Source organism: Helianthus annuus, chromosome 2 (assembly GCF_002127325.2).
Source record: "Helianthus annuus cultivar XRQ/B chromosome 2, HanXRQr2.0-SUNRISE, whole genome shotgun sequence".
NCBI classification, from domain to species: Eukaryota; Viridiplantae; Streptophyta; class Magnoliopsida; order Asterales; family Asteraceae; genus Helianthus; species Helianthus annuus.
This window is the reverse complement of record NC_035434.2, coordinates 12,117,046-12,136,866: the sequence shown is the minus strand read 5'-3', so window position 1 is coordinate 12,136,866 and position 19,821 is coordinate 12,117,046. Positions and strand designations below refer to the sequence as shown.

The 19,821-nt window shown below is 34.7% G+C and overlaps 3 long non-coding RNA genes across 3 annotated transcripts; 1 reads left to right on the top strand and 2 right to left on the bottom strand.

Annotated features, from left to right (window-relative positions):
• Positions 1-215: 215 nt before the first annotated feature.
• On the bottom strand, positions 216-4,894 carry LOC110910875. Its single transcript, XR_002576538.2, has 3 exons — positions 3,406-4,894; positions 2,475-2,552; positions 216-657 (listed from the first exon to the last, which is right to left on the bottom strand). It is a non-coding gene; the product is annotated as an uncharacterized LOC110910875 (long non-coding RNA).
• Positions 4,895-7,741: 2,847 nt separating this feature from the next.
• Positions 7,742-11,843, bottom strand: LOC118483718. The gene is made up of 3 exons (XR_004871186.1): positions 11,261-11,843; positions 8,369-8,446; positions 7,742-7,890 (listed from the first exon to the last, which is right to left on the bottom strand). It is a non-coding gene; the product is annotated as an uncharacterized LOC118483718 (long non-coding RNA).
• LOC110910884 lies at positions 9,578-10,327 on the top strand. Its single transcript, XR_002576551.2, has 2 exons — positions 9,578-10,041; positions 10,125-10,327. It is a non-coding gene; the product is annotated as an uncharacterized LOC110910884 (long non-coding RNA).
• Positions 11,844-19,821: the final 7,978 nt, after the last annotated feature.

Below are 19,821 nucleotides of genomic sequence, written 5' to 3'. Positions count from 1 at the left end.
CCCTGTGGTATGTGTGAAACATCAACCTGAGCCCCTAAATTCATTTTTTGGTTTTTTGAGCCCCTGAGCTTATAAATTCATAACACTATGAGTCCCTCCATCACACTTCCGTCTGTTTGAGCCAGGGGTAAGACCGTCTTTTGGATTTCTTTCCCTTCTAAAAACCCCAAAATTCATTATTAAGCCCTAAGTTAAACAGTTAAGCATCAAACATGGACAGAACATATCACTAAGTTAAACAGTTAAGCATGATTACAATTAAACACAACATAAATGCACACTTGGTAGAAGGATATCCAACTTGGTAGACTTGACGGAACTTACAGACTCGATAACAAAAGATCGTAACATACAACGAGTTTTTGAATTTCTTTATGATGAAAACTCAAGGAGTGAGTGGTGCACTTCGGAATGTAGCTGATAGCCCCCTTTAGTGTAGCTCTTCGATTTTCATTGAAATTCCAGAGCTCGCTAATTACATATCTGCCACTGGGGTTATATTCATTCATATGCACCAATTAGCTTATCTTTTAGCAATTGATCGTTCTGATCAATCACTTCCTTATGTGCACCGCACCATCTTCCAGGAGGTTGTCAAGTATTCTCGCCAATGTTTTCGTAGTTGGTGTTTTGCGTATCTTTACATCCGCAGCCATTCTGTACAATAAAGACATCCATAGTAAGACGGCTGATACAGTACTTTCATAATGCATATATCTATACATATATGAGGAACCCAATATGAGGAACCCAAAACACAGTTGATCTCATATCAAGAAAACACATTCAAATGACCAATATGAGGAACCCAAAACACAGAGTCTTTAACTAACTTTATATGAGAAACAAAACAACAACCATACCCAAATTTCAACATGAACAACAGAGACTTAAGAAACCCAGATTTCAACATGAACAACAGAGACTTAAGAAACCAAACCCTGTTTTAATCGATTGTATATTTTAAACATTTCAAACAAACTATAACACAAAACCAATCTTAGATTAACGCCAAAAACCAAAAACCCAGTCTTAATAAACAGAGAAAACCAAAAACATCACAACAAACCTTCATAATAACCAAAACCCAAACCTCTGTTTTGATACCCGAGACAAAAACCCACAAGAATCAAACAAAACCTCTGTTTTGATACCCGAGACAAAAACCCACAAGAATCAAACAATATTTTCACACAAAACCTGAAACAAACCTTCATAATAACCAAAACCCAAACCTCTGTTTTGATACCCGAGACAAAAACCCACAAGAATCAAACAATATTTTCACACAAAACCTGTTACATTCTAGCATATCAAAAACATATGCAGATAAGTGTAAAAACATGAGTGGTGAAAATGAGATATCATCAAACATCATTAAACATCAAGTTACAGAGGGTTACACAAGCATCTAACAAGAACAGAGGGTAAACCATAGTGTCGATCATGTTTTAGGTATGTGATTTTACCTTGGATTGTCATAACAACAAATGGTCGGTGAGGAGATTCAATGAAGATGAAGATGATGATCGGTGTTGGGAGAAAAGAGGTTCAGATATTTTTGAGAAGTGTGATCGGTGTTAGGGAATTAGGGATTATAAAGGACATTTCACAATTAAGGGTATAAAGGACATTTCACAATTGTCAAACAGTCAAACAGACGGAAGTGTGACGGAGGGACTCAAACTGTTATGAATTTATAAGCTCAGGGGCTCAAAAAACCAAAAAATGAATTTAGGGGCTCAGATTGATGTTTCACACATACCACAGGTGTCACACCCCAACCGATGGCGGAAATATCGGGATGAGACGAACAAATCGCTCAAAAGCATCATAACTCTAATTGTGACAATATAGATTAAATCAAATTTTATAAATGCTAAATTGTCAAACATTGATCCAAAACACAAATACAATCAATTCAAGTTTCAACATTGTTTATTTAACTAGGTGTGTTTCTAAGTCCACCCTAGCTTGATTCTTGATTCACTGCGACTATCAACCTGCAACATGTATTAAAATAATGTCAACAAAAAATGTTGGCGAGCATACAAGTTTGAATACATAGCATAATAGTTTATACGTTTAAAGACTCATATCCAACACAAAAACATATAACAAGTTTCACCATGCTAGCTAACGCAGTCCAAGTGATAGCCCAAGTTTCCAATGCGTTAAGTGTCTTTCCCAAAGTTTAACGGGAGGTTATATGTCTCATCCTAACAATACCCCAAAGACTAACGGGGAGGTGCATTACCCCTATAGCGCTACCATTGTTAAGGCGGAACTACACACAGGGATTAAACGTTCACATAGCATAAAAGTCTCAAGTATCACAAGTTTCATGTTTCATGTTTAAATGGATAGAGTATGTTTCAAATAAGTTTCAAGTGTCAAGTGTCAAGTGTTTTTGATATAGAATACATGCTGCATCCCAAAAGTGTTTAAAACAAAAAGGGATCGAGTATACTCACATTGGTTGCGTTGCGCTTTCTTGTAAGTAACGCACGAGTAAGGTTAGGAAACCAAGAGAACGAACGATAGCGATTAACCTAAATATTTAAAATAACGACCTCGTTAAACAAGTTTTCTAATATTTAAGGTTTATAAGTAGATTAATTTGGGAACACTAGGGTCTAAGATGTGTTACCAGTTATTTATTTAAAATAAGTGAGTTATGATAAAAGGTATTTGTTATTTATTCAAAACAAGTAATAGGGTGTAAGTAATTAAATAAATTGTTAAAACTAAATACGAGTACTTATTGTTTAAATTTAAACAAACTACTTATAATTAATGTAAATGGAATATCACTTTATTTGTTCAAATGGAACAAAAATTGTTAGTTGATTTATAAGCTGACCTCTTTTTTTTGCTTTAAGTATAAAGAAAAACAATATTGATAAGGTGTATAATATACATATTTATATATTAACTTAATCAAGTTTTATTATAAAAATTAATTAAAAGAACAATGAAGTTGTTACTGAATTCTCACATATTGCTTTATAAAAAGAACAGCGAAAAACACCACGGACCGCAAGGTACCCGGTTCGAACTCGTGATGTTTGTTGAGTTTTATTTCCTTTAAACTGTATTGAAAGTCATCCTCTTCATTCTTATCATAAACCCATCAACAGGAGTCAAAAAAAGAACAAAACTAATTCAAAGAAATCCACTGTTATGTGTATGTATTGATTCAATTGAAAGAAGATGGGCTTTTTATTTTACCTAAACTTTAATCAACATCAACTTCTTCATAAATAAACGACCGAACCGAACAAGAGGGAACATCAATTACAACATTCCAAAACTCACGACTTCTAATGTGGTTGGCTCTTGTTATTCATTGGTTATATAACATCAAAAAGAAAGAAAAAAAATCAACTGAGTTCAAAGATATACCGAAACGATATAAGGGCCGCGGGCTTTCCGGTCGCCTTCTCCGAGTCTCCGACGTGATTCGGACGGCTCCGGTGAACTCCGGTGACGACTAGCTTTCTCCGACGAGTTTGTTATCGTTCTCGCGAGTGAAACAACGGTGAGAGGGTGGCGAAACGTATCCTGGCTTTGTCACGGTTCCGGTTGTCTTTTTTTATGCAAAACGAGAAGAGCCGTGTCCGACTCGATGAACTCCGGGCGTGATTCCGGCGAGTTCTGACCTTTCCGGTGATGCTTCAAACCCTGGTGAGATTCCGACTACGGCGAATGGCTTTTGCGTTTCGTTTCGTGAGAAGGAAAGAGAACGAGGGAGGTGGTTGTGTCAAGATGTGTGGGTTTGAGAGGTTGAAGGTGAGAAGGTTTATTTGTTACATAGAGTTTTTGAGAGAATGAGAGGTGGAGGAGATGGATGAAGGAGTGTGTCTGATGATTCTAGTTGCAACAAAGTTGGGGAGTGGCTTATGCAGGTGACGGCTGACAACAAATAAGGGTTAGGGTTTGGGTATCATATTATACTATTAGTAAAAACATAATTAGTCCCCCAACTTAAGGAGTTGATTAAATGGTCACATTAACTTAGTTATCTAAATAACCCTTTTAAATTAATAAGATTAATTAATTAATTACTACATTGTTTTTTTTACAAAACAAATAATTAATTAATTAAATGGATCATTTACCATATATAAATCTTTTGGCGGATGCTACAGTCTCCCCTACTTTAGGAGATTTCGTCCTCGAAATCTAAGATGAAGACTTTTGAAAAGATGAGATCCAAAGATTTAACAGAGAGGGTAGATGAGACCTGATCGCGAACGGTGTTCGTATAAAAGACAAAGAATAAAGGAGAATAAGGGGAGTATATAAGCGAACGATTGATTTTAATAAACGAATGCGAGTATAATAGTAGCGTAAGCATTGGATAGACGAAAGTAGTGTGCTAAGAATGAATTCTCGTCATGGTTAATCGGATATAATGCGTTTGTGAGTTGTTTAAAGTTTGAATTTGGTCCAAAGGTCTGCAAAACACTGAATTTCTCATGGCTCATTTTACGAAATTTTGGTAACATGGTGAAAACACTTATATATATAGGAAGTACCAGCGGCGTATCCACCATGTTTTGACCACATTACGTCCGTTTCGTATTCGGTGTCATGTTACGTTTCGTGTCTTACCATACACAGTAGTACACTCTATGGTTTTTCATGCGCTTATTACTATAATCCCGTGTGCACCCGCGATTATACCAATCATCGCATGATCCGCATAGCTTGTATTAGTTGCGTATGAATCATGGTATACATAAATTTTGTTAATAGGAATGCGTGAGTATAGAAATGTAGCATATAAGCATGTTTACGTTCCAAATAGTATAAGTCCAACGTAAGCGAATCCTTCGGGTTTCACCCGTGTACATGTGCGAATGTATAAATTTTTGGGTAAAAAGCATGAGCATAGTATAAGTTTAAATTTGAACACGCACGTGAGCATGAACACAAAACGCATGCCAGGAGTATGAGTAAAAGTATAAGCATAACGTGTATTAAAAATGAGCATAAATGTGAGCACAAACGAATGACGTGAGTATAGACACAATTCGTATAAATGAGAGTACAAACAAAAGTACGAGTATAACAGAAATCTTATAAACGTGAGTATAAATGCGAGTACGAATATAACGTAAATCGTATAAACGGGAGTATAAATGCGAGTACGAGTATAACATAAATCGTATAAATGAGAGTATAAATGCGAGTACGAGTATAACATAAATCGTATAAATGAGAGTATAAACACGAGTACGAGTGTGAATACGAGTATAAATATGAGTATAAACACAAGATGCATGAGTATGGATGTAAATATGAAAATTAGGTGTAAAACATGAATGTTTAAGTATGAATAAAATACGTGTGTATGAATATAAGTGTAAACAAAGTTGTATATGTGTAAATGAGAGCATGAAATGTATGAACATGAATATTAATACGTATGTAATATAAACATAAATGTAAGTATATCGAAAATGTATAATTGGGGACATGAGTGTAATATAAAACGTATGAATATGGATATGATTATGAAAATAAACATAAATGTGTAAATATAAATATAAGTGTAGACATAAGATGTATAAATACGAATATGGATATGAGTGTAATACGTAATGATTTTGTTTATGGTATGAATCGTAATATACGAATTTAAACATGTAAAAAGCCAAGGAGTTTTGAGTATGAAGGTAAAAATGAGTGTATAAGTGAAATTGTCGTGAGGTATAAACTAAAACACGTAAAATGATATACATATATAGTTGTTTGAGCAAAACATGAAGTTAAAATAGTTTGAGTTGTCACGGAATATAGACTCTAATTTGTGAATGTAAAGGGAGTATAGAGCATCTATTGATTATGTTAGTTGTACCTTGTAAACGAATGGAAATGCTACTACAGTTTTAAAGGAGTTTACATAAGTTGAAAATTTGTCAGTCCTTATGAAGTGTCCTTGCCCACGTGTTTTCAAAAGTTCTAGAGTTTAATAAGTTTGCATCGTTTTGAGTAACTTTGTATTAGAAATTTTGAAGCTTAAAGATTCTTGTGAAAAAGTTGATCCATAGAAAAGGCATTTGGTATATGAACTTAGTGATTGTTGAAAAGCGTTTTTTTGTTTTTAATAAAATGTTTTATTGCTTTTGAGAGAAGTTTTAGTAAATGTTGAATTATAGTTGTAATATTTTATAGGTGTGTGCGAAAACGTTGGTTTGATTCTCAATTGAAAATAAAATCTCTAGTTTAATGAAGTGAGATGAGCGTGTTTCAATAATTACGTTGAATATGAAATTGTGTGGGCCATGGATTTATTAGACCGACTAGGTTGTTAAGTAGCACTTCGTGAAATTTTGAAAATCGATGAGTGAACGTTTATGGTAAAAGTTAAGAATTTTGTGTGCGTGAGTGATATGAAATTAGATTGTAGGATAAGAAATTCGTTTATATAAACAATGCATTTTGAAATAATTAGGAATTTGATTAATGATGAACGATTGGGTATAAACATGATTATGTTTACGTAATATAGTTTATTAAAAGGAAGTCTTGGTAACGATCACCTAGGTAAGGGAATCACCCCTAATCCGTTGGTGAGGTCGTTGTAAGACGAGAAAAGAAGCGGAGTTAACCGTCAAGGTAAGGAAATCACTCCTACCTTGATGATACGTCTCCACTCGTTGTTACAAAAGTGTAAATAAAATTACGTGAAATTATGCATGCTAATAGTGTATAATCGTATGAAAAGTAATAGTACAATGTGGCGCAAAATGAAATCTCAAAATGGTTCAAAATTGACAAGAGAGAGTTTCATCATAAAAGATCGAGAATAATAAAGCGTAAGTTCGAATAAAAATTTGGATGGTTCCAAAACGGAACGTTGACTAACCAAAGTGGTCGAAAGGTCTTTTGAAATTGAAAAGAATGTTTTGGCCTAATAGGTGGTATACTCTCGCCGACAAGTCGGTTAACGGTATTCACCCTTCCGGTTACTACATGCCACAATTCAATCGAAAATTCGAGACTTGGCGGGGTTTAAAAAAAATCAAGGAGTGGAACTAGTCGACAAGGTGCGGGTTTCACCCCTAACTTGGCGATTTCGTATCCTAAGTGTGGTTGGTACTCGTCGGGTCAAAATTTAATTTCAACACTTTGACGAGGGTCCACTAGAATTTAAAATTTGAAATTTCCATTAAGATGTGGATTTCACTCCTAACTTAATGGTGAATTTCATCCAAAAATAGAATCGAGCGAGATGAGAGTCGTTTACCAAATTGTGGGTTTCACGCCTATTTTGGTAAACTCGTCTCGTTTGTGTAATATGAGTGTTGTCAGATTCAGAATAATCGAGTAAAATGCATGAGGGAAAGAGTATGTTAAAGGAATAAACAAACAAATATAAACGCACAACGAAACATATCAAGAATAGCACGTAATGAGTGGGACAATAAGACATGTATTAGCACATAATAAAGCAAGTATAGCATGTCAAGTGTTAACTCATAAGCGACATATATGCTTAAAAGATCAAAAGAGAATAAATAAGAGCAAATAAGGTAGCATGCAAGTAGTTTCAAGTAAAACATAAGAATAAAGCTCTAAAACTATAGACTAGGCTAAAGCATTCCTACTTTTCCTAATTCCCTATAGTCATGGCTCTGATACCAATCTGTCACACCCCAACCGATGGCGGAAATATCGGGATGAGACGAACAAATCGCTCAAAAGCATCATAACTCTAATTGTGACAATATAGATTAAATCAAATTTTATAAATGCTAAATTGTCAAACATTGATCCAAAACACAAATACAATCAATTCAAGTTTCAACATTGTTTATTTAACTAGGTGTGTTTCTAAGTCCACCCTAGCTTGATTCTTGATTCACTGCGACTATCAACCTGCAACATGTATTAAAATAATGTCAACAAAAAATGTTGGCGAGCATACAAGTTTGAATACATAGCATAATAGTTTATACGTTTAAAGACTCATATCCAACACAAAAACATATAACAAGTTTCACCATGCTAGCTAACGCAGTCCAAGTGATAGCCCAAGTTTCCAATGCGTTAAGTGCCTTTCCCAAAGTTTAACGGGAGGTTATATGTCTCATCCTAACAATACCCCAAAGACTAACGAGGAGGTGCATTACCCCTATAGCGCTACCATTGTTAAGGCGGAACTACACACAGGGATTAAACGTTCACATAGCATAAAAGTCTCAAGTATCACAAGTTTCATGTTTCATGTTTAAATGGATAGAGTATGTTTCAAATAAGTTTCAAGTGTCAAGTGTCAAGTGTCAAGTGTTTTTGATATAGAATACATGCTGCATCCCAAAAGTGTTTAAAACAAAAAGGGATCGAGTATACTCACATTGGTTGCGTTGCGCTTTCTTGTAAGTAACGCACGAGTAAGGTTAGGAAACCAAGAGAACGAACGATAGCGATTAACCTAAATATTTAAAATAACGACCTCGTTAAACAAGTTTTCTAATATTTAAGGTTTATAAGTAGATTAATTTGGGAACACTAGGGTCTAAGATGTGTTACCAGTTATTTATTTAAAATAAGTGAGTTATGATAAAAGGTATTTGTTATTTATTCAAAACAAGTAATAGGGTGTAAGTAATTAAATAAATTGTTAAAACTAAATACGAGTACTTATTGTTTAAATTTAAACAAACTACTTATAATTAATGTAAATGGAATATCACTTTATTTGTTCAAATGGAACAAAAATTGTTAGTTGATTTATAAGCTGACCTCTTTTTTTTTGCTTTAAGTATAAAGAAAAACAATATTGATAAGGTGTATAATATACATATTTATATATTAACTTAATCAAGTTTTATTATAAAAATTATTTTGCAGCCGGTGTCCTTTGTCTTTTAAATTGACAAGTTTTGTCCTTTACCTTTATATCATTTTGCAGCCGGTGTCCTTTGTCTTTTAAATTGACAAGTTTTGTACTTAATGTTTAAAAATTATGCACGTTACGTCCTTTGGTCCTAACCCAGTTAGACTTTACTGTTAAATCAGACTAGACAAGGGTAACTTAGTCTTTTTACTTGTATATTTAAAATTATGTAAATAAAAAAAACAAAGGTAAACTCTGTTCTAATATTTATATTACATATATATATATATATATAGGTAGAGGATCCTGTAAAAAGTGCTCAAAGTGTAAGAAGTGTGAGAAGTGTATTATAACACTATATATAATACTATATAACACCATATAAACACCGTATAACAATATGTAACACCATATAATACCATATAACACTATGTAACACTATATATCATTATATAACAAATATAACACTATTGGTTGTCTGATAGCATGTCTATGATAGATGTATAGTGTTATATTTGTTATATAATGATATATAGTGTTACATAGTGTTATATGGTATTATATGGTGTTACATATTGTTATACGGTGTTTATATGGTGTTATATAGTATTATATATAGTGTTATAATACACTTCTTACACTTCTCACACTTTAGGCCCTTTTTACACTATCCTTACCCTATATATATATATATATATATATATTTCACCCCTCACCCTCTCTCTCCACCCCTCTCTCTCACTCTACACTACACCACCCGGTCCACCACCAGCCACCACCGCTCCCCACCAACCATCACTGGTTTGCATTAAAGTCATGAAAAAGACGACGACTCTCACACCAAAATCCCCAATCCTTCATCCGCATCCAGAACCCTATTTCCCTGGTCTTTCACAAACAGATCTTGAAGGAAACATATTTAAATCCACAAGTGACGATGGTCGTAGTCGTGAAGACCGTTTATGCGTGTCATCGAGGAGGGGAGCAACGTTTAGTTTTGCAAGTATGTTAAAGAGTTGAGGGTTTTAGATCCACAAGAGGAAGGGTTTTGCAAGTATCTTAAAGATTATGCTGATTTCTAATTATGATGAGAAAGATAAAACTTTTGTTTATCTAGAGGAAGGGTTGGGTGGCTCTGTTTAAGTTGTATGCTATCCATACAGGGCATGAACTTGGACCTTTGGATTAAGGTGGGTTCTTGATGGATAAATATTTTTTTATGAATTTGATGCTTAGAACTTTACTGGAAATAATGCAACGGTTGGTTTTACAGCAGGTAGAGGAATTAGAACATGAAATCTGGCTTCTTGAAGGAAAATTTCAAAAATGCCATAAGAGCTTTTAAGATTGGTGTCTCAAGAGTTGGTTAGCTTTTATATTTTTTGTGCAGTGTATGCTTACTAGTATGATTTTCTTGAGCTCTTTTACATTCTGTAACTTGAATTGTTGCTTGTTATTATATCTTTAGTTCGATTTTGTTTGTAGCTTGGTTGGTAAAGTTTTAATTTTGGGGATTTTTTAACTTTGTAAATTGGGTTATGGGGGTGAAAGAATAAGTTGAATTATAGATGGCGGCAGATGGGTTACGGCTGGGAGAGAGAGAAAGATGGGTAGGTTGGGTTGGAGGTGGTGGCGGTGGGGTGGATGGTGGTGGATAGTGATAGAGATAACTTTTATTTATATATGACTTATTTATTTATTTGAAAATCTTTTGTGCACAATAGTCCCTACATAAATAAGTTATATACACAATACTCCCTAAAAAATGAAATGGCAAAAATGCCCTCATGTGCTAGGTACATGATCATACTTAACAAAAAAAATTAACTGAGTTAGCGCTAAAGGACAAAACGTGCAAGATTTTGAAACAAAAAGTACAAAACTTGTCAATTTTAAAGACAAAGGACACCGCCTGCAACTGAGCATATAGATAAAGGACAAAACTTGCAATTCACTCTAAAAATTAATTAAAAGAACAATGAAGTTGTTACTGAATTCTCACATATTGCTTTATAAAAAGAACAGCGAAAAACACCACGGACCGCAAGGTACCCGGTTCGAACTCGTGATGTTTGTTGAGTTTTATTTCCTTTAAACTGTATTGAAAGTCATCCTCTTCATTCTTATCATAAACCCATCAACAGGAGTCAAAAAAAGAACAAAACTAATTCAAAGAAATCCACTGTTATGTGTATGTATTGATTCAATTGAAAGAAGATGGGCTTTTTATTTTACCTAAACTTTAATCAACATCAACTTCTTCATAAATAAACGACCGAACCGAACAAGAGGGAACATCAATTACAACATTCCAAAACTCACGACTTCTAATGTGGTTGGCTCTTGTTATTCATTGGTTATATAACATCAAAAAGAAAGAAAAAAAATCAACTGAGTTCAAAGATATACCGAAACGATATAAGGGCCGCGGGCTTTCCGGTCGCCTTCTCCGAGTCTCCGACGTGATTCGGACGGCTCCGGTGAACTCCGGTGACGACTAGCTTTCTCCGACGAGTTTGTTATCGTTCTCGCGAGTGAAACAACGGTGAGAGGGTGGCGAAACGTATCCTGGCTTTGTCACGGTTCCGGTTGTCTTTTTTTTATGCAAAACGAGAAGAGCCGTGTCCGACTCGATGAACTCCGGGCGTGATTCCGGCGAGTTCTGACCTTTCCGGTGATGCTTCAAACCCTGGTGAGATTCCGACTACGGCGAATGGCTTTTGCGTTTCGTTTCGTGAGAAGGAAAGAGAACGAGGGAGGCGGTTGTGTCAAGATGTGTGGGTTTGAGAGGTTGAAGGTGAGAAGGTTTATTTGTTACATAGAGTTTTTGAGAGAATGAGAGGTGGAGGAGATGGATGAAGGAGTGTGTCTGATGATTCTAGTTGCAACAAAGTTGGGGAGTGGCTTATGCAGGTGACGGCTGACAACAAATAAGGGTTAGGGTTTGGGTATCATATTATACTATTAGTAAAAACATAATTAGTCCCCCAACTTAAGGAGTTGATTAAATGGTCACATTAACTTAGTTATCTAAATAACCCTTTTAAATTAATAAGATTAATTAATTAATTACTATATTGTTTTTTTACAAAACAAATAATTAATTAATTAAATGGATCATTTACCATATATAAATCTTTTGGCGGATGCTACAACAGGGACGCAAATTGCATTTTTCTCTATTTAAGAAATATGAACCTTAAATCCCCAAATTTAGTGATTTAGAGTTGTTCTTTTTGTTCTCGCAATAATCAGTGTTCTGTAATTATCCTTATCATATATATATAGGGAGGGGCTCATGCGAGAACCATCCTTATTGTGAGAACCTTGAGAACCAATGTGAACACAACCTAAAATAGCTAAAAAACCTAACCCCCACCCCCCCCCAAAAAAAAAAACCTAACCCCCCCCTCCCAAAACAAACCTAAACCCCTCCCCCCCCCCCCCCCCCCCGCGCCAAGCTAAAATGCTAAAAACTAAACCCCCTAAAAAACCTAAAAAAATCTAAAAAAAATCTAAAATTTTTTTTTTGAATTTTTTAATATTTTTCATGTTAAAATCGCTACTTTTAGAAGCCAATTTTTTTTTAAATTAAATTTTTTTTTTGCTTCGAAAAGTAGCGATTTTTTTATAAAAAATATTAAAAAATTCAAAAAAAAAAAAATTTGTGTGATTTTTAGCTATTTGTAGACATTTTTGGTGTGTTCACATTGGTTCTCGCGGTTCTCACAATAAGAGGTGGTTCTCGCATAATCTTCTCCCTATATATATATATATATATATATAGGGAGGGGCTCATGCGAGAACCACCCTTATTGTGAGAACCGCGAGAAACAATGTGAACACAACCTAAAATAGCTAAAAAAAACCTAACCCCCACCCCCTTCCCCAAAAAAAACCTAAACCCCCCCACCCACCCCCCCCCCTCCCAAAAAAAAAAAAAAAACTTAAACCCCCCCCCCCCAAGCTAAATGCTAAAAACTAAAACCCCCAAAAAACCTAACCCCCTCCCCCCCCCCCACAAGCTAAAATGCTAAAAACTAAACCCCCAAAAAACCTAAAAAAAACTAAAAAAAATCTAATTTTTTTTAATATTTTTTATGCTTAAATCGCTACTTTTAGTGGCAAAAAAAATTAATTTTTTTTTGGTTTTGAAAAATAGCGATTTTTATATAAAAAATATATAAAAAAAAATTGTGTGATTTTTAGCTATTTTTAGGCATTTTTGATTGTGTTCACATTGGTTCTCGCAATAAGAGGTGGTTCTCGCATGATCTTCTCCATATATATATATATAACAATTCAAGTATGCTCTTAGCTACAGTAAATGCTAGCATTGGGTCACTTATCACTTATAGGTTGGTCCATGTCTTTTTTAAACTGGTAATATCAATATGTGAAGAGTATAATATGTTTATGTATTCTGCCTTCATTTCTTTTTGAATTATTTATCAAAAAGTTTCTATAAGGTTCAAATGAATATCAATTTTATGAATCGTCATTAACTAATTATAGTTTTAAAAGAAGGCATGAGCACTCAATTTGGAAATCTATCGTGAGATGGTGGTTATTAATAAAGATTTTTTATAAAGTTAAAAAAAGTTAACTGACTAATTTTGAAATTTGATAATTTTATGTTCCCTAAAGAATAAATAAAAAAACGTAAAAAGTTTGAAAGAAGCTAATTAGTTATAAGAAATTTGTATGGATCACGGTTTTACTTAAGCAGAAACTTCGACGTAACTTTTTCAACATGAGTGGTTTCTTATCTGTATTCCGATGTGCAAAGCATGCAGCCGCGACTTACCGCCACAATGCGTGGGGTCTTTTTCGGAATAAATTCGCATTTTTGTTTTATGATTTTTCCGGTTTTAATTGTCATTTGCTTACTTTAGCACGGTTTTACGACCTATGCCCTGCAATACGAGGGTTAAACACTAGTTATATATCAATTGACATCCTATGTTTGCTATAGTGCTTTGTTGTCATTTTTTTTTTTTGGGTTTTTTTGTTTTCTTTTCCTTTTGTGCTTTTAGGTTTTGTCTTTTATGTTTTTTTTAATGAGTTACGGTCACACCTTGATACTTTAACTAGTTTTTGTTCGCTAGTTTTAAACTAAACTGTATAGCAAATATTTCTCCAAAGAACCACCTAAAAAATTCTCTTTCAACTACCTAAACGTGTGTGCACGAAGCCATTTGTCCATTTGATGACAAATCCCAATTCTTTTAACTTCCAGTAACTTAGCAAGCTTGTTCAATCCCCGAGGAGGAGTGTTAAAGTACTTCGTTTTACATAGTGAAATAGAATCTGGATGGAATCAGAATCTCAATTCTATTCTTGATCGTGTTCGGTTAGCAAAGGAATTAGAATTGGAATTTGAATTGCAAATGAATTCTTTCAAATTCCTTAATCTAAAAGGAATTCAAAATCCTTTCAAATTTTGAAGGAATTCAACTAAAGTTATTGGAATCTTCAACAGGTCAACCATGTCTAAAACATCTTAACTCGAACTGGTCCGTCGATGATCCGTAACGCTTCGCCCCGTGCCAATCCGCAACATCCCAACCAGTTAACAACCAGATACGTCATGACCTGAACCGACCCGTTAATGGCCCGAAACGTCTCGATTCAACCCGAACTGTTAGCGGCCCGAAACATATCGAACCGACTTGACCTGTTAACGACCCAAAACATCCTGACGCATTAACGACTCCAAACGTATCGAACTGACCCAGCCAATTACCGACCCGAAACGTCCTGACCCGTTAATGATCCAACACGTATCGACCCGACCCAGCTTGTTACCGACTTGAGATGTCCAGACCTGACCCCTGCCGCTACTAACCCGAACTGGCTCACCCGATCGACGGGACGAGATTGGTAAATTCTAATTCACTTGCCAAACAAACACTTCAAGAATGAAATTGAGATTCCAGTTCAATCAAATTCCAATTCCATTACATACAACTAGGGGTGCAAACGAGCCGAGCTACTCGCGAGCTACTCGAGCTCGGTTCGAAAAAAGCTCGAACGAGCCGAGCTTAAACGAGCTTGAGCTCGAGCCCGAGCCTAAAAACAAGCTCATTTAGTAAACGAGCCTGAGCCCTAGCTTCACTTATCAAGCTCGAGCCGGCTCGCGAGTCTAAACGAGCTTTCTATTTATATTTTTTTATTAATATATTAAACATATATGTATATAGGGTGGAGTTATTGTAAAAAAGACCAAAAGTGTGAGAAAGGTAAGAAAAAATCTCAACCGTTAGATTTAAATTAATTAAAAAGGGTAAGATTGTAAATTAATTAACAAATTCAAATATGGTAATCCTTTATTTAAGGATTTGGAGAGAGAAAATCCCTGATTTAAGGAAAATAACCGTCCATAAATATAACACCATTCAGAGCATGTTCATACATGGTGTTTTAAATATAACACAATTCAGAAAAAATATAACACCATTCAGCACAAAAATATAACACCATTCAGCACAAAAAAAAAAAAACACCATTCACACAAAAAATAACATCATTCGGCACAAAACATAACACCATTCAGCACAAAAAAACACCATTCACACAAAAATAACATCATTCAGCACAAAAAAAACACCATGCAACACAAAAATAACACAATTCAGCACAAAAAAACACCATTCAGCAGTAAAAAAAATAAACACCATTCAGTACAAGAATATAACACCATTCAGTAAAAAAAACACCATTAAGAAAAGAAAAAAAAACACCATTCAGAAAAGGAAAAAACACCATTCAGAAAATAAAAAAAAACACCATTCAGTACACAAAATAACACCATTCAGTACAAGATATAACACCATTAAAATAACACCTCTGTATCATCTTCTCCACTTCCCGGCACCACCACTGCCACTTCCGGCACCACCACTGTTGCACCACCGATAATTTTCCTACCACGTAACTACACATCTCGCCGTCGCCGCTGCCGCTCGCAATCATCTCCTCCGAGCGTCGGACCGTAATTCCCCATCGGACATCAACATCGCCCGTCGTCGGCCTTCGTTCCTCAGCCGTCTTCTTCAGTCTCCGATCACCACCCTTCACACCGGAAACCCAAACCGTCGCTGGTTCAGATCAAAATCCATCTTCTTCGCTACTCAAGAAGAAAGAGAGACAAAGAGCTCTCTGGTCGTGCGATTGGAGAGAGAGAGAGAGATTATAGGGATTTTGATTACAGTTACCTATTTTGAATGGATCTAAAAGACTTTATTACCCCTATAATTTTCAATTCAGTCCAAAAAATAAAACAAATTTTACAATTTGGTCCCTATTAATCTAAACCATTAGATCAAAAATCTAATGGTGTAGATTCTTTCTTATCCTTCTCACACTTTTAGTCTTTTTTACAGGATCCTAACTCTATGTATATAACAATAATTACCATTTATTATGGTATAAAAAATAAATAATATATATACAATAATAAGTATAATTAATATAAATTAATTAATAAATACTAAACGAGTCGAGTCCGAGCTCAAGCTTAAAAAATTACCTTCGAGCCGAGCTCGAGCTTTCATATGTTAAACGAGCTCGAGCTCGAGCTCGAGCCTGGTCAAGCTCGGGCTCGACTCAGCTCGTTTGCACCCCTGATACAATACAACACTACCTAAGTACTTCATCAAATGATTCCCACAAGGGGCCAAAGCTTGGTAATTAAGTCATTATGAGTTGATCGAGCTAAATTCTTATATTATATTTTTTTTTTATTTTTTAATATGGCCTGTTCTGACCCTAACCCATCGTGATCATTTTTTTTTAATTTGTCTATTCTAACTTAAACCTATCTTGACTTGGCAACCAACCTAACCCGTCCATTTTGACCCCTCTAGACTTGGGCTTAAGCATTTTCTCTAGAAAAGAAGACCTAACCCTACCAATAGAGTGCCCCCTCAACTCCTCTCTTGCGAGCTCTCTCGTGTAGTGACTTAATACCATCATGTTATAGAAGAATTTATAACTTTTTTTTCTTTTTCCTTTTGTCTAAGTAATCAGATTACTCGGCTACTTGAAACCGTTGCCAATCTAAGTACTAATCATATTACTCGGATATTTGCAAATCAATTGGCTCTTTGCTACTCCTACGAAAGGGCTTATAGCCTAGTGTGGTGTGTATATAGTACGTCTCTTCCCATGAGGTTTAGGGTTCGAGTCATGTTTTGTTGCAGAAAACAACTGAGTTATACTCCTTAGTCGTAGTTACTAGATTAATAAAAAAAAGAAAAATAATAGAAACTTATAATGAGTTGCTATCTTTTGTTCAAAATCAGCCGGGCGGGAAGAATTGGAAACGCATTGTGTATACCATAGTCATGGTGACAGTTTGGAGGATTTGGAGAGCGAGGAACGAGATGATCTTCGAAGGTCGATTTATTCCGATTCTCAAAACAGTGGAGCATATTAAAGAAGACGCTTTTCTTTGGACCAGTAATTGCATTGCACGAAGCTGAAGGTTCCTGGCTGGGATGATTGGAAGTACTTTGATATCTCTGTTATGTTGTAATTCGCTTTTTTTCTTCCTTTTGTCTTTTGTGTCTCGTTGTTGTTTGCGTGTTCTCAGCTTCTTGCTGGCTCTTTATATATATATATATATATAGGGGATGGTTCAAATGAAAACCACTTTTATTGTGAAAACTTGAAAACTAACTAAAAAAAGCCTAAAAAACACACAAATTTTTTTTTTCAATTTTTTTTATAAAAATCGCTAGTTTTTATATATATAAAAAAAAATTTTCAAAAAAAAAAAAAATTTGTGTAGTGCACATGTGTAATAATACACATGTGTAGTACACATACATATGTGCAGTATTACACATGTGCACTATACAAAAAAATTTTTGTTTTTTTTTTTTTGAATTTTTTTTTATATTAAAAAACCTGCGAAATTTTGATTGCAAAAAAAAATTAAAAAAAAAATTTTTTTGTATGTTTTTTTGGCTTTTTTTAATTAGTTTTCGAGTTTTCACAATAACTAGTGGTTTTCATTTGAACCTTCCCCTATATATATGTATATATATATAGGCAAAAGATCAAATACAAATAATCTTAACATACTAAACATACAAATTGAAGGAAAACCCAAAAAGACAAGGTGGCATTTTTGTAATTACCACCAACTATCAAAGTTACAACCAAAAATACCTAAAAAAACATAAATTTTTTTTTAACATTTTTTATTAAAAAATCGCTACATTTCGTTAGCAAAAAAAAAAAAAAAAAAAATTTTTTTTTTTTGCTGCTACTAAAAGTAGCGATTTTTTAATAAAAAATGTTAAAAAAATAAAATAAAATAATTTGTGTGTTTTTTTTTATTTTTTTAGATTTTTTTAGGTTTTTTGGGGGGTTTAGTTTTTAGCATTTTAGCTTGGGTTGGGAGGGGGGTTAGGTTTTTTTTAGGTTTTTGGGGGTGGGGGGGGGGTTAGGTTTTTTTAGGTTTTTGGGGTGGGGGGGGGGGTTAGGTTTTTTTAGGTTTTTGGGGGTGGGGGGTGGGGGGTTAGGTTTTTTTTTTAGGTTTTTGGGGGGTGGGGGGGGGGGTTAGGTTTTTTTTTAGGTTTTTGGGGGTGGGGGGGGGGGGGTAGGTTTTTTTTAGGTTTTTGGGGGGTGGGGGGGGGGTTTAGGTTTTTTTTGGGGGTGGGGGGAGTGGTTAGGTTTTTTTAGAGGTATTTGTAGAGTAACTTTGATAGTTATTGATAATTACAAAAGTGCCACCTTGTCTTTTTGAGTTTTCCTTCAATTTGTATGTTTAGTATGTTAAGATTATTTGTACAAGAACTTTACCCTATATATATATATATATAAAGTGATTTTGCCGTTCAAAAAAAAAATAGAAACTTATAATGACCATCGACTGAGATGTCCTTGTTTCCAGTGGCGAAACTTGAGATTTCCGACAGGGGGGTCGAAAATGTATATAACTAAAAAAATTATGAAACCAGGGGGTCGAAAACGTATATACCTAAAAAATTCTATACGAAAACTACATATCGGACACTACTGAGCGAAAAGTTCAGAGGGTCGGGGGCCACTAAACATGTGCCAATAAAACAGGGTCTTAAACTTTTGATTCAATAAGAAAGCAACAAACAAGACTCCCTATGCGTCAAACATTCATGGCAATGTTTATGCACACCAGACAAGTAACATATGATATAACAACCGGCAGCCACAGTTTTTAAAATTTCAAAAAACATATGGTGGAATAACATAATGAGCTACTAATTAAGACTATAGCTTGGGACGACTTCATGTGCTATTAACCTTTGGCGCCCATCCAGCAACCACGTATTCTTCTTTAGCAGGTTTGGTTTTCTCAAACGACTCCCTTTAAAAGAGCGACTGCATCAACATAATAAGTAGTAAAAAGGCCGTCTACATCTTACCCTTCTCAGACCCTACTTAGTTGTGCTATTGGTGGGATTTACTGAGTATGATGATGATGCCAATCTTGGGGTCAACCATGTATACAAGATTATCAATGTTAAATTTTCAATAATAATATTAATCAAGGTTAGTAATTGGTGCTATATCATTTGAGCTCAGATTGACTCGATTTGATACTTTTAAGCTCGGCTTGGATAGACTCGGAATTCAAAAAATGTATGTTTTTTATGATTATTAGTTATGATTGTTGATAATTTAAACTATTTGTTTATTGATTGTTATTTATTTCAAACTTTTTTATTGTAAAACTAACTTGCAATAAACATGGTGTGGAGTTCAAAAGAGGTGGTGTTTTTCATGCTTTTTTTTAATGACCAATAATACCAATATATTATATCAACGAAAAAAGTACACCAACCAGTTAGGCATTGGCGCTTACAAGACAACCAACCCGAAAAAGCAGACAGAAATACATCAATCAATCGACATCAAAGCGTTTCCACTCATCCCATGATAAAGAAACTCTTCTTGACTTGTTTTTAACCCAAAGAAAG